Source organism: Malania oleifera, chromosome 4 (assembly GCF_029873635.1).
Source record: "Malania oleifera isolate guangnan ecotype guangnan chromosome 4, ASM2987363v1, whole genome shotgun sequence".
In the NCBI taxonomy this organism is placed as follows: domain Eukaryota; kingdom Viridiplantae; phylum Streptophyta; class Magnoliopsida; order Santalales; family Ximeniaceae; genus Malania; species Malania oleifera.
The window spans coordinates 119,889,525-119,901,986 of record NC_080420.1 but is presented as its reverse complement, the minus strand read 5'-3'; positions in this window follow the sequence as shown (position 1 = coordinate 119,901,986).

The following is a 12,462-nucleotide window of genomic DNA, read 5'->3' as shown; positions in this document are numbered from 1 at the left end:
TGGGAAGGTCTGCATACCCTGGTCCTCCTGAGGTCCTGTTGTCTGCCTCTAGTCTCCTTTATCACAGCCTCCTCTCCATGAACTCCTACTAGAGCTAGCCTGGTAACCCTGAGGCATCGGCCTCTTCCTCTGACTCTGAGTTGCAAAACCCCTTTAAATACAACTCTCAATGATCGCAGCTCTGTCTACAACCTCCATAAATGTCTGAGCTCTTAATCAAATCACATGCGCAAACAAGTTCTGCCTCAATCCCTTTCCAAACTTCTTGACCTTTTTCTCTTCATCGGGTGATAAATGTGGAGTAAAACGTGACAACTCAATAAATCGAGCTATGTACTAGGATACGGTCTTCTGCCCCTGTACCAGATGCAGAAACTCTACTGCCTCCTCGCTTCGAATGATAGAAGGAAAATATCGCTTGAAGAACAGCTCCTTGAATCGATCCCAAGTCACTGGCACTGGAACCGGCCTCTGCTCCTCTATCAGTCGCTCTGATCTCCACCAGCACTTCGCCTCCCTTATTAGTTTAAACGCTGCAAATGCTACCTTCTGCTCATCCGAACAAGGAAGCACCACCAATGTCTCCTCAATATCCTAGACCCAGTTCTCAACTACAATCGGGTCATCTCCTCCAGCACAGGATGGGGGCTTCATCCGTGTAAACCATTCGATCGAACAGCCACGCTCCCTAGAGCTCCTGACCATCTCAACCATTACTTGCTAGGTGACACTGCGTAGTACTACATCGGTATCACCACCCATGTTGGAAGGTCCTAGCTTGTCTACACTAGCATTCATGCCACTACTTCCCGGGTCCATCTTGAAAAAAGAGAACACACTTAAGAACTTTATCTCCTACACAGACCTAATACATTTTATTCTACTTAAATCCTATATTTATAGTTAACTACCCTCCGCAATCTTAACTCAAAATCCAGTTTTGCAACCTAGATACACAACCCGACGATAGTTTACAATGATTTTCCTGAAATAGTCAACCCAGGAAAAACACAGTAACCACCACGGAAAATCCTGTACCCAGACAAAAGAACAAACCTCAAATTCTTCCCAACACTCTGGTATTGCTTCCACTGTACGCTAAAGTCTACAGAACCTAGCAACCTAAGCTCCCATACCAAATTGAAACGACCTGCTAATAAAATAAAATCTTTTTCCTTAGTTTTAAATTCAATCATTAACCTAAACAGCAGAAAGTCAATCATATAAAATAAATCCACACATAATACAATACCAAAGTGTCAAATCAACCCATGATATACAATCTTCACTGTTCTCTCGAAACTACCCTTACTAATACCAAGGGTTTACAAAAGCATGCCACCTAAAAATCCTCACTCTCAAAAAGGGTAGTACAACAGCCCCTCTACCTATGAGTTTGCTCCGCTCGCCTAGCTGGTTCACCTGAAAAACAATTCAACACTGGGATGAGCCAACGCTCAGTAAGACGAAACATGCTATTACTAGTGTGTGGCTATTGAGTTATATTTCTGCATAAATAATCCGATTTAAAAATAATATCATGGATAACTGAAATTGTAAATACTGGTATAAATAACATATATTAAAACTATATAAATTTACTTTTCATAATACTACTACTATTTCTGCAAATCTACTTATACTTATAATATCTGAGAAAATTTCCCTAGATGGATGTATGTCATGATTTAACCCCTCATGACAGGGTTGTGCGGCCCGAAGGTAGGACCTATCCTGGTTGGCCAACCAAGGTAAGTCAACTGAACTCCAACAGTCTGATTAACCCCTTCAATCCATATTTGATGGAGAGCCTGTCCCGACGTGGGCATGATCGACCTCTTACCACTTACTGTCTGAGTAAAGTGGTTACACTTTGAACTGAATATCTGTAGCTGCGGTACCATGCTCTACTTTCTGATCTATCAGGGTCTGATACTATATAGGTAACTGATATCTGTAATATACCGTTTTTACTGTGGTTTCTAAAATAACCATAACCCCATAGAATTTATCTGAAATTCTAAATAAACTGACTGAAAATCTCATTTCTGTATAACTGAACGACTGTCTGAATATCTGTATATTGGGGCGTTATGGTACCGATAAACGTGTTATTTTGAAATTACTGAAAATGCATATTTCTGAGTATACTGTACACTGAAAAATTCATCATTCTATAAACATGCAATTATCATGGTATTTCTATTAATAACTATAAACATGGTATAAATATTAATATATATAATCTGAATAATAATTTGATATAACATATAGTTCGTACTGAAATCGTAAAAGAGTTTCCTAGCATAGCATATTTCCTTTACCTAACTACTGGAAAGCCCCTATGGTATACTAGTCCGCTACCCGCAAGGCTTCCTACTCAGCACCCTGAAAACAACATTCGCCAGAACAGGTATCATTATTTATTTATCTTCATCATTTCCTACAACTGTCAGAAGGCCAAAAACTGAATAAAGGGCCTTACCCTTATTCTGGGAAGAAATTCAACTCGATCCCACTAACCATTCGCCCTGGTAAACTTGGAGAAAACTTCGCTAGGAGCGTCGTGGTGGCCTCAAATCATCGATCAGGCAACTAACGGGGCCAAAATCGAAGAGAGAAGAGGAAAGGACCGTAGGAGAGAGAGAGAGAGAGAGAGAGAGAGAGAGAGAGAGAGAGAGAGAGAGAGAGAGAAAAAAGAGAGGGGAAGATTTTCGTTGATTTTTTGCTATTAAACCAAGTCTGCTGCCTCCTTCTATTTCTGTTCTCATTTCCCTCCATCTTTATTATTTAAATAACATTATTCTTTGGTTCGTTACATTACGAGCACCTCTAGGCTTCATGTTTGATATTTCACATTCAATTGGAGATGAAGATCCATTCCTCTGTGGTGAATGATAATTGTGTGGAGGTGTATGCACTTCAGGAACTTGTGACTCAATAGTCACTTCTCTTGTTTGTGTGGGTTCTTCTTCTTCAAGCATTAATTCTGCATCTTTGGAAGTTTCAACATGGTCCCACCTCCAGGATTCATTTTCTTCAAATATGGCATCCCTGCTATGAATGACTTTCTTGTTGATGGGATTGTAGAGTCAATATCCCATGGTGCTGTCACCATATCCAACAAGGATACACTTCTCTCCTTTATCTTCCAGCTTTATCCTTCTTGCTTCTGGGATCTTGGCGTAGACTATGGAGCCAAACACCCTAAGATGACTCACACTAAGCTTGTGAGTACTCCAGGCTTCATGTGGTGTCTTTGTATCAAGACTCTTCGTAGGACACCAATTGAGCATATAGACTGCACATGACACTGTTTCTATCCAAAAACTCTTGGGCACATTCTTATCCTTTATCATGCTCCTGGCCATGTTAAGGATTGTGCGGTTCTTCCTTTCAGCTACACCATTCAACTAGGGAGTGTGGATCGGTGTGAACTGTGTTTGAATCCATTGTTGCCTAAGAAATTCCAAGAAAGATTCATCTTTGTACTCTCCTCCTTGGTCTGACCAGAGTGACTTGATGTGGTAGCCACTCAGTTTCTCTACAAGAGCTTTGAACTTTTTGAACTTGCCAAACACCTCTGACTTCCTTTTTAGGAAGTAGACCCAGGTTTTCCTGCAGTAGTCGCCGATGAAGGTGAGGAAGTCTCGATTCTATCCATCTGAAAATGGTCTTAGGGGACCACACACATCTATCTGTATTAGCTGGAGCGGCATAAGAGATCTCCACTCGGCTTCTTTTCTAAAGCTGTTTCTATGTTGCTTGCTCAGAATACAACTTTCACATATTACATTTGGATGGTGGATATTGGGTAAGCTTTTCACCATCTTCTTGCTTCCCAGTTGTTTCAAACTTTCAAAATTCAGATGTCCATACCTTAGATGCCATAACTAGTCTTTGTCTTTGATGATAGCACTCAAACACCTTGGCATACCATGTTGGATGGCGAGCGGAAACATTCGATTCTTTGCCATTTGAACTCAAGTAACAAGCTTTCCTCGAGCGTCTATTATCACCATCTGCTTATCAACACTAAGGCTAATTGGATAGCCTTTCTCGACAAGCTGTCTGAGACTCAAAATGTTAGTCGTTATATTTGGCACGTAATAGATGTTGGAGATGTAAGCATGATCTCTAGACTTCTTTTTGATCAAACCATCTCCTTTCCCTCGGATTGGGATTTTAGAATTATCGCCAAAATATATCTCCCCCTGAACTTTCTTATTAAGTTTAAAGAATAGGTTTTTTCAACAAGTCATATGGTTGTTGGATCCAGAATCAAGGTACCAAACACTTTGGTCCTGAGGAGTTGAATCGTGTGCCATCATCATTAACGACTCTCCATCTGCAAGTTCAGTTTCAGCAAGGTTAACCTCCTCGCTAACCTTTTCTTATTGTTGTCCCCAACACTCATTACTATAGTGTCCGTACTTATGACAGTTGTACACTAAACGTTTCTTTTGTCTATATTCGAGCGATTATTGTATCCCCCTCTTCTTCCTTGTCCTCTGCCTCATGGGACATAGTTTTTTTGACTACATCCTTCTTTAGTGGGACCTCTTCCACCTCTACCATCTCTTCTGAAGTCAAAGTTTCCATAATTTCTTCCACGGGATCCTCGAGAGAGTCCCAAACTTCTTTGGATGTCTTGGCAGAGGCGATGATTTCAAACGTGGCCTCATCAAGGCCTTGGTAGATTATGGACTTCGCCTTACAATCCTTCTTTCAATCGGCTCGCAAGGTTGTTCTTTGAGCATCAGACAAAGCTACTTCGGCTTCTTTTGATGGGCTTTCTCTACACCCATCTTCAACGATGTCCATGACATCCTAAGCACCTAGAAGGGCTCTCATTTGAATAGACTAGTTGTCATAATTCTCTCAGGTCAATTTTGGAATGACCACTTGGGTAGCCCCGTTCGCCATTGAGTTTAATATATATAAAAAATAGAGAGAGGGTGGTTGATTTTGGCAAAGCTGATGCCACCAATGTGTTTAGAAGGTCGAAAAACCTTAGGAACTTATTTTGGGTTGCAAAAAACTGGTCTAAAAATCACTGAACCGGCCAAAACTTCTAAACCCATTTTTTTTTTTAAATGGTTTGACTTAACGGATAATAATGGTGTTAGTTGTTACCGTTAAGCACACGTGGTAGATTCTACACGTGCCGCGTGTCGGCGGCTGGACGCGGGTCAGTTAGCCGGGTTGGGTCGTACTCACAGGTCACAGGTTCGGGTTTCTCGATGATGGACCGGGGCGTGGATCAGGTTTCTGAAGCGGGATGTGGATCGGGTCGTGGGTTGGATCACGTCAATCGGGCGATGAAGACACGCGCGGGCTCATGGATCGCATGATGCCGGTGGTCAATGCTCTTGCCGGCGCATGAGGCGCGTGCAACAGACACTGTTTCGTTTGTTGGCGCATGAGGGCGCATGTAAGTTCTCTAGATCTCCGTTTGAGACTTGGTTTTCACCTTTGAAATCATCTCGACACGAATTTCAGAATGGTAGGCTCAATTTTTAATTTTGAGCAACTTCAAATCGGAGAATAAAATTGAATTTCTCCTCTGTTTGCCTCTGTTTTTGCGAATTCCGATGTACCTGGACGCTCTGATACCACTGATGGGTGGAGAGGAACACTCAGTCACTGGTTGTGACTGAAACTCAGTGGGAATAAATGTAATAACAATGTATTTCATTCTGGAAAAATACAGAGGAATTTCAAAGAACAACTCTCTCTCTCTCTCCCGCTCATTGGTTTTACACTCTCAACACACCATATTACATTGCACACACACACAACTATTTATAGCAAATAAAAAACCACAATAATCAACAAATGCAGCAGGTAGGTGAGGTTGGTGATCGTCGTTCAAGAGAAGCGGCTGGTCGGCAATCGTCGTCAACCATCGCTACCACCGTTCACCGTCAAGTTTACTATTTCAACAATCTCTACTAATCAAAAATTGTAGCACTATCATCTGCTACGAATATTATTTTCAAAACTTAAAATTAGTAAGAACTTTGATAGTACTAAGACCAGGTTGGCCACAAAATAGTACTAGGGCTTGCTTAGATTTGAAAATTTTTTAGACTTATGGACACTCCAAAGACTCGATTTGCTCAAAGGGTAAAACCAGTTCATGAAAACAATGGGTAAAGTTAAAGGAACATGACCTATCACCATGAAGACTCTCAAATTAACTTTGAACTTTTAAAATGGAACTTACTCATTAAGAAGAACAACGACTCCAAAAGTGAATAACCCTATCATATTCAACATGACGGCTCTAAATTAATTAACATTAGAACTTTGGAGAAAAGGTTTCTAACTTATTTAGCAGAGCGAAGATTTTGAAATCATGTAACCCTAAAGTCTCATCTTTGATGGGTTCGGAAGCCACAAGGTTCAGCCAGGGGGACAATGGTTTGTAAACTTGCAGTGTTAGAGGTGCTTCAAAAGGAATCAGTCTTCAAACTCCTATAAAAGGGGAGAACTAACCTTGGAAACAAAAGGTCCCATACAACAGCCAAGCATAATTTTGCAAAAGATTAATTAACATTACCGTAAACAAGTCCTAACAACTGGCCTAGAACAAAAGATTTGGACTGAATATTTACAAGACTCCATTTCAAGCTACTTTTTGAAGATTTGACCAAGATTAGAAGGACTCGGTCGAAGGATTAGGGCCTTAATTCCAAAACTCGGGGTCATTCAGGGATCAAAGTCAAATCTCATTTCGTTGGGTTTCCTTGGAGTGGCTTAGTTAAAATTGGGGTGTCGACAATTTGTATAAATAAGAATCCCCTCTGTTACATGATTTCTTCTTTATATAGAAAGATATAGGATCTATGGAGCAATAACTTAGAAGTACATTTTGTGCAATAGTCCTTCAATATCCTAGTAGTGAGCTTGTTCTTATCTTCAAGATGTACTTAATGATTAGTCAATACCATTACCCAAGGTTTGGGATGATGGAATTAAAACATTAAACTTGAATCTATGTGTGGACAAAATATAATAAAAAATATATTAAATTTCCTCTAAATCTATACAAATTAAAACATAAGATCTGAAATTCATACTCCAAACACTACCTTTGAAGAATTTACTATTATTTTATAGGATTTTAAAATTATTAATCAATGTATGAATACATTATCAATGATCATGAATATGCATGTGAAAATTTTTATTTCTAATTTAAATTGTTTCTTTTCATAATTTGCATCTTCCAATTTAAAATTAAGGAAAGAAGACACACACATATAAGCTTTCATAAATTTTGGAGTTCCTTGTCCCCCAAATATGGCAAAAGGAGGCGGCTCATGCCAGCAGGTTAGCGAAGATTGGTAGGGAGAGTTTCTTCTTATCTTCAAGGTGTGTTTAATATTTGTGAATACTTTTTTTTAAATGACTAGGAACATGGAATTCAAAATTTTAATTTGAATTTATGTAAAATTTAAAGTCATATACAATTTTATTAAATTATTTTTTTAAAGTCAATATATTAACAGTGATCATGAATATGCGCATGAAAATTTTTAATCACATTTTTTGTCTCTTTTTATAGTTTTTGAAAATTTAAAACTAAAGAAAAAGACATGCACATATGAGGTAATTAAAGCAAAAGAAAAAATATTTTCTTCCTCTATATGATACACTTGTGTATACAACTCAAACATTCACTTTTCTTGCATGCAGATGGAAAGAGAGATGAACATACTTTAATTTTCACCCATACAGACATTTATCATTTCTCAAGCAAAAGGTAAGTTTCATTGCCCATTACTTTCTAAATAAATTAATCCTATTTATTTTACCCAAAATTACATAACTTTTTTGTTTGTGAAATATTTTAAAACTCATCAAATTGCGCTTTACATATGCGCGTGCATTAACTTATTAATTTAGTGAATAATTGGCATTGACTATTTTATACATTAATAAAAACAAGAATGAGGCATCACAACACACATACAAGTGTGTGTGTGTGTGTGTGTATTAAAAATTGGTAAACTTTGCGGAGGCATGTGGGCAGACTAGCTAGAAAGTAATTGTTCCTGATTGATAAAAAAATTTGATTGTGCTTTAGTGAAGTGTGGAGGCAACATGTATCTTTTTTCAATTGGAGAGAGAGAGAGATGCGGAAATGTTGTATTTAACGAACAAATAGTGTGAAAAAAAGTATCTATATGCTTTTAACACTACTAGGACTTTAAGGCCAATTAGTTGATTTTACTAGCTATGTAACCCACATTAGGGACTTTTGGGGGGAAGGCTTAGTCGTACATCTCTCTCTCTCTCTCGGGGAAAAATTGAAGCTTGGATAATCCCTCTTTCATTGTCTACTTACTCTACATCTTCTCTTTGTCGCTCTAAAATTTCTCTCTCTCTCTCTCTCTCTCTCTCTCTCTCTCTCTCTCTCTCTCTCTCTCTCTCTAAAATGTGTGTCTCCCTTTCTTTCCCTCTCTAAATCTTTTGTCCTTATTTATTATTATTAGTTTCTATTTTAATAAATTTTTTTTAATAAATTAATGCTTGAATTGATATCTTATGTTAAAAAAAATGCTTTCAGATATTCAACTTTACCTGTAAAACAATTTGATGCACAAATGATTATCTCTGATGGGTGGAGAGGAACGCTCAGTCACTGGTTGTGACTGAAATTTAGTGAGAATAAATGCAATAAACATGTATTCCAATCTGGAAAAATATAGAGGAATTTCAAAGAACAACTCCCTCTCTTTCTCGCTCATTGGTTTTACACTCTCAACACACCATATTACATTGCACACACACATAACTATTTATAGCAAATACAAAAGCACAATAATCAACAAATGCAACTGGTAGGTGAGGTTGGTGATCGTCGTTCAACAGAAGCGGCTGGTCGACAGCCATCGTCAACCATTGCTACCACCGTTCACCATCAAGTTTACTATTTCATCATCCCCCCTTAAACTTGACTCTCCTAACTTTGTTATTCAGTCTTACAAAAATATTATGCCTGAGTGGCTTTGTAAAAATGTTAGTAATCTGATCATGTGTTTTGCAAGATATCAACTCCCTTTCTTTCTTCGTTAGCCTTCTCAAAGCTAATCGGGTCGCTAGTCAGTAACAGACAGTTTAGAGCAACATACTCATCCATTGGTTATGTATTTTCATACTGATCAGCTAGGTTACGTGAAACAACCTGCTAATAAAATAAAATCTTTTTCCCTAGTTTTAAATTCAATCATTAATCTAAACAGTGGAAAGCCAATTATATAAAATAAATCCACACATAATACAATACCAGAGTGTCAAATCAACCCATGATATGCAATCATCACTATTCTCTCGAAACTACCCTAACTGATACCAAGGGTTTACAAAAACATACCACCTAAAAATACTCACTCCCAAAAAAGGCAGTACAACAGCCCCTCTACCTGCGAGCCTGCTTCGCTCCCCTAGCTGGTTGACTTGAAAACCAATTCAGCACTAGGATGAGCCAACACTCAGTAAGACGAAACATGTTATTACTAGTGTGTGGCTACTGAGTTATATTTCTATATAAATAATCTGATTTAAAAATAATATCATGGATAACTGAAATTGTAAATGCTGGTATAAATAACATATATTAAAACTATATAAATTTACTTTTCATAATATTACTACTATTTCTAGAAATCTACTTATACTTATAATATCTGAGAAAATTTCCCTGGATGGCTATATGTCATGATTTAACCCCTCATGATAGGGTTGTGCGGCCCAAAGGCGAGACCTATCCTGGCTGGCCGACCAGGATAAGTCAACTGAACTCTGACAGTCTAAATGCCCCCTTAATCCATATCTGATGGAGAGTCTGTCCCGACGTGGGCACGATCGACCTCATACGACTTACTGTTTAAGTAAAGTTGTTGCACTCTGAACTGAATATCTGTAACTATGGTACCATGCTCTGCTGTTTGATCCATTAGGGTCTGATACTATATAGGTAACTCATATTTATAATATACTTTTTTTACTATGTTTTCTAAAATAAGCATAATCCCATAGAATTTATCTGAAATTCTAAATAAACTGACTGTAAATCTGATTTCTGTATAACTGAACGACTGTCTGAATATCTGTATATTGGGGCCTTATGTACCAATAAACGTGTTATTCTGAAATTATTGAAAATGCATATTTTTTAGGATACTGTACACTGAAAAATTCGTCATTCTATAAACATGCAATTATCATGGTATTTTTGTTAATAACTATAAATATGGCATTCACAAATTCTATAAATATAGTACTGTTCTATTATCAACTCAAGCCACACAAATAAATATTAATATTAACAAGTTCTGGAAACTGTAAATATATATAATCTGAATAATAATTTGATACAATATATAGTTCGTATTGAAATCGTAAAAGGGTTTCCTAGCATAGCATATTTCCCTTACCTGATTATTGGAAAGCCCCTATGGTATACTGGTCCAACACCCGCAGGGCTTCCTACTCAACACTCTAAAAATAACATTCGGCAGAATAGAATATCATTATTTCTTTGTCTCCATCATTTCCTACAACTGCGAGAAGGCCAAAAATTGAATAAAAGTCCTTACTCTGATTCTGGGAAGAAATTCAACTCGATCCCATCGACGATCTGCCCTTGTAAACTTGGAGAGAACTTTGTCAGGAGCGTCGTGATGGCCTTGGATCATCGATCCGGTGACTAATGGAGCTGGAATCGAAGAGAGAAGAGGGAAGGACCGTAGGAGAGAGAGAGAGGGGAAGATTTTCGTTGATTTTTCTGTGATTAAACCAAGTTTAGGGCTATTTATACTACGGCCTTCGTCGATGAGTCACGTCATCTCGTTAACGAGTCTAATAGGAAATTCATCAACGAACTCTCCCCTTCGTCAACGAAATTCAGAATCGCCCAAAATATTCTCTCGGTATCTTCTCGTCGACGAGACATGCCCTCGATGACGTGACCCTCTTATACCCTCGTCGATGAATCCCCCGTGTTCGTCGATGAAGCCATGAGAAAATTCCTTGGGTTATTATATCCAAAATGCAATGTCGAACGCAAAGCGTTCGTCAACGAAGTCTGCTGCCTCCTTTTGTTTTTATTCCATTTCCCTCCCTCTTTATTATTTAAATGATTCCTTTTTCTTAGATGGTAAAACAGTCTACTTATTTTGTTACTTGCCCTTGCTTATAGCGTAGGAATACCGTGGTTACATGGGTAGTTTTGGGAGATTATAACTATGAAAGGAAATTCCCCCAAAACCAAAATACTATGTATTATATACACTACATTACAATTACACTATGCTAAACAAAATAAAATTACTACTACCCTAATCTATACATCACCGCTGTGTTTACTAAATAAGTGGGGATATTTTTGTCTGATCTCATCTTTAAGCTCCCACGAGGCTTCTTCTACCGCGTGATTCATCCACAAGGATTTCACTAACGGCATTCTCTTGTTGCGCAATACCTGCTCTTTTCTATCTATGATCCGCAATGGAGCTTCTTCGTATAATAGATCACCATTAAGTTCCAATTTTGCATAGCTAATGATATAGGAAGGATCTGGGATATATTTCCTTAACATAAAAACATAAAACACGTTGTGAATCCTGAATAGAGATGGCGGTAAAGCCAGCTGATAGGCAACTGACCCAATCTTCTCGAGTATCTTAAATGGGCCAATGAGCTTAAGGCTCAACTTACCCTTCTTCCTAAACCTCATGATCCCCTTCAATGGTGTGATTTTCAGAAATACATAATCACCCACTTCAAATTCTAGTTCTTGGTGGTGAGTATTCGCGTAGCTCCTCTGCCGACTTTGCGCTGCACTGATTCTATCTTGAATGAGTCAAACTTTTTCGCACGCCTGCTGAACCATCTCTAGACCCAAAACTGGCCTCTCACCGACTTCATCCCAGAAAAGAGGAGATCGACATCTTCTACCATATAACGAATCGTATGGTGTCATGCCGATGCTAGTTTGATAACTGTTATTATAAGCAAATTCAACTAGCAACAAAAATTGAGTCCAGCTACCCCCAAAATCTAGTACACACGCTCGCAACATATCCTCAAGTATCTGAATCATTCTCTCTGTCTGGCCGTCTGTCTGAGGATGGAAAGTGGTGTTGAATGCTAACTGAGTCCCAAATGCCTCCTGCAAGCTCCTCCAAAACTGTGATGTAAAACGTGGATCATGATCCGAGACTATGGATACCGGCACTCCATGGGGATGAACAATCTCCTGAATGTAAATCTCTACTAATCTGCTCATAGGATAGCTAACTTTAATGGGCAGAAAGTGTGCTATCTTTGTAACGACCCTAATTTAAAATGGTATTTAAATAATAAAAGAAAGGGGAAAATGGAAGCTGGAAATAGAAGGAAGCAATCGACATCATCGACGAACGCTTCGCATTCATCAATGACATTGAA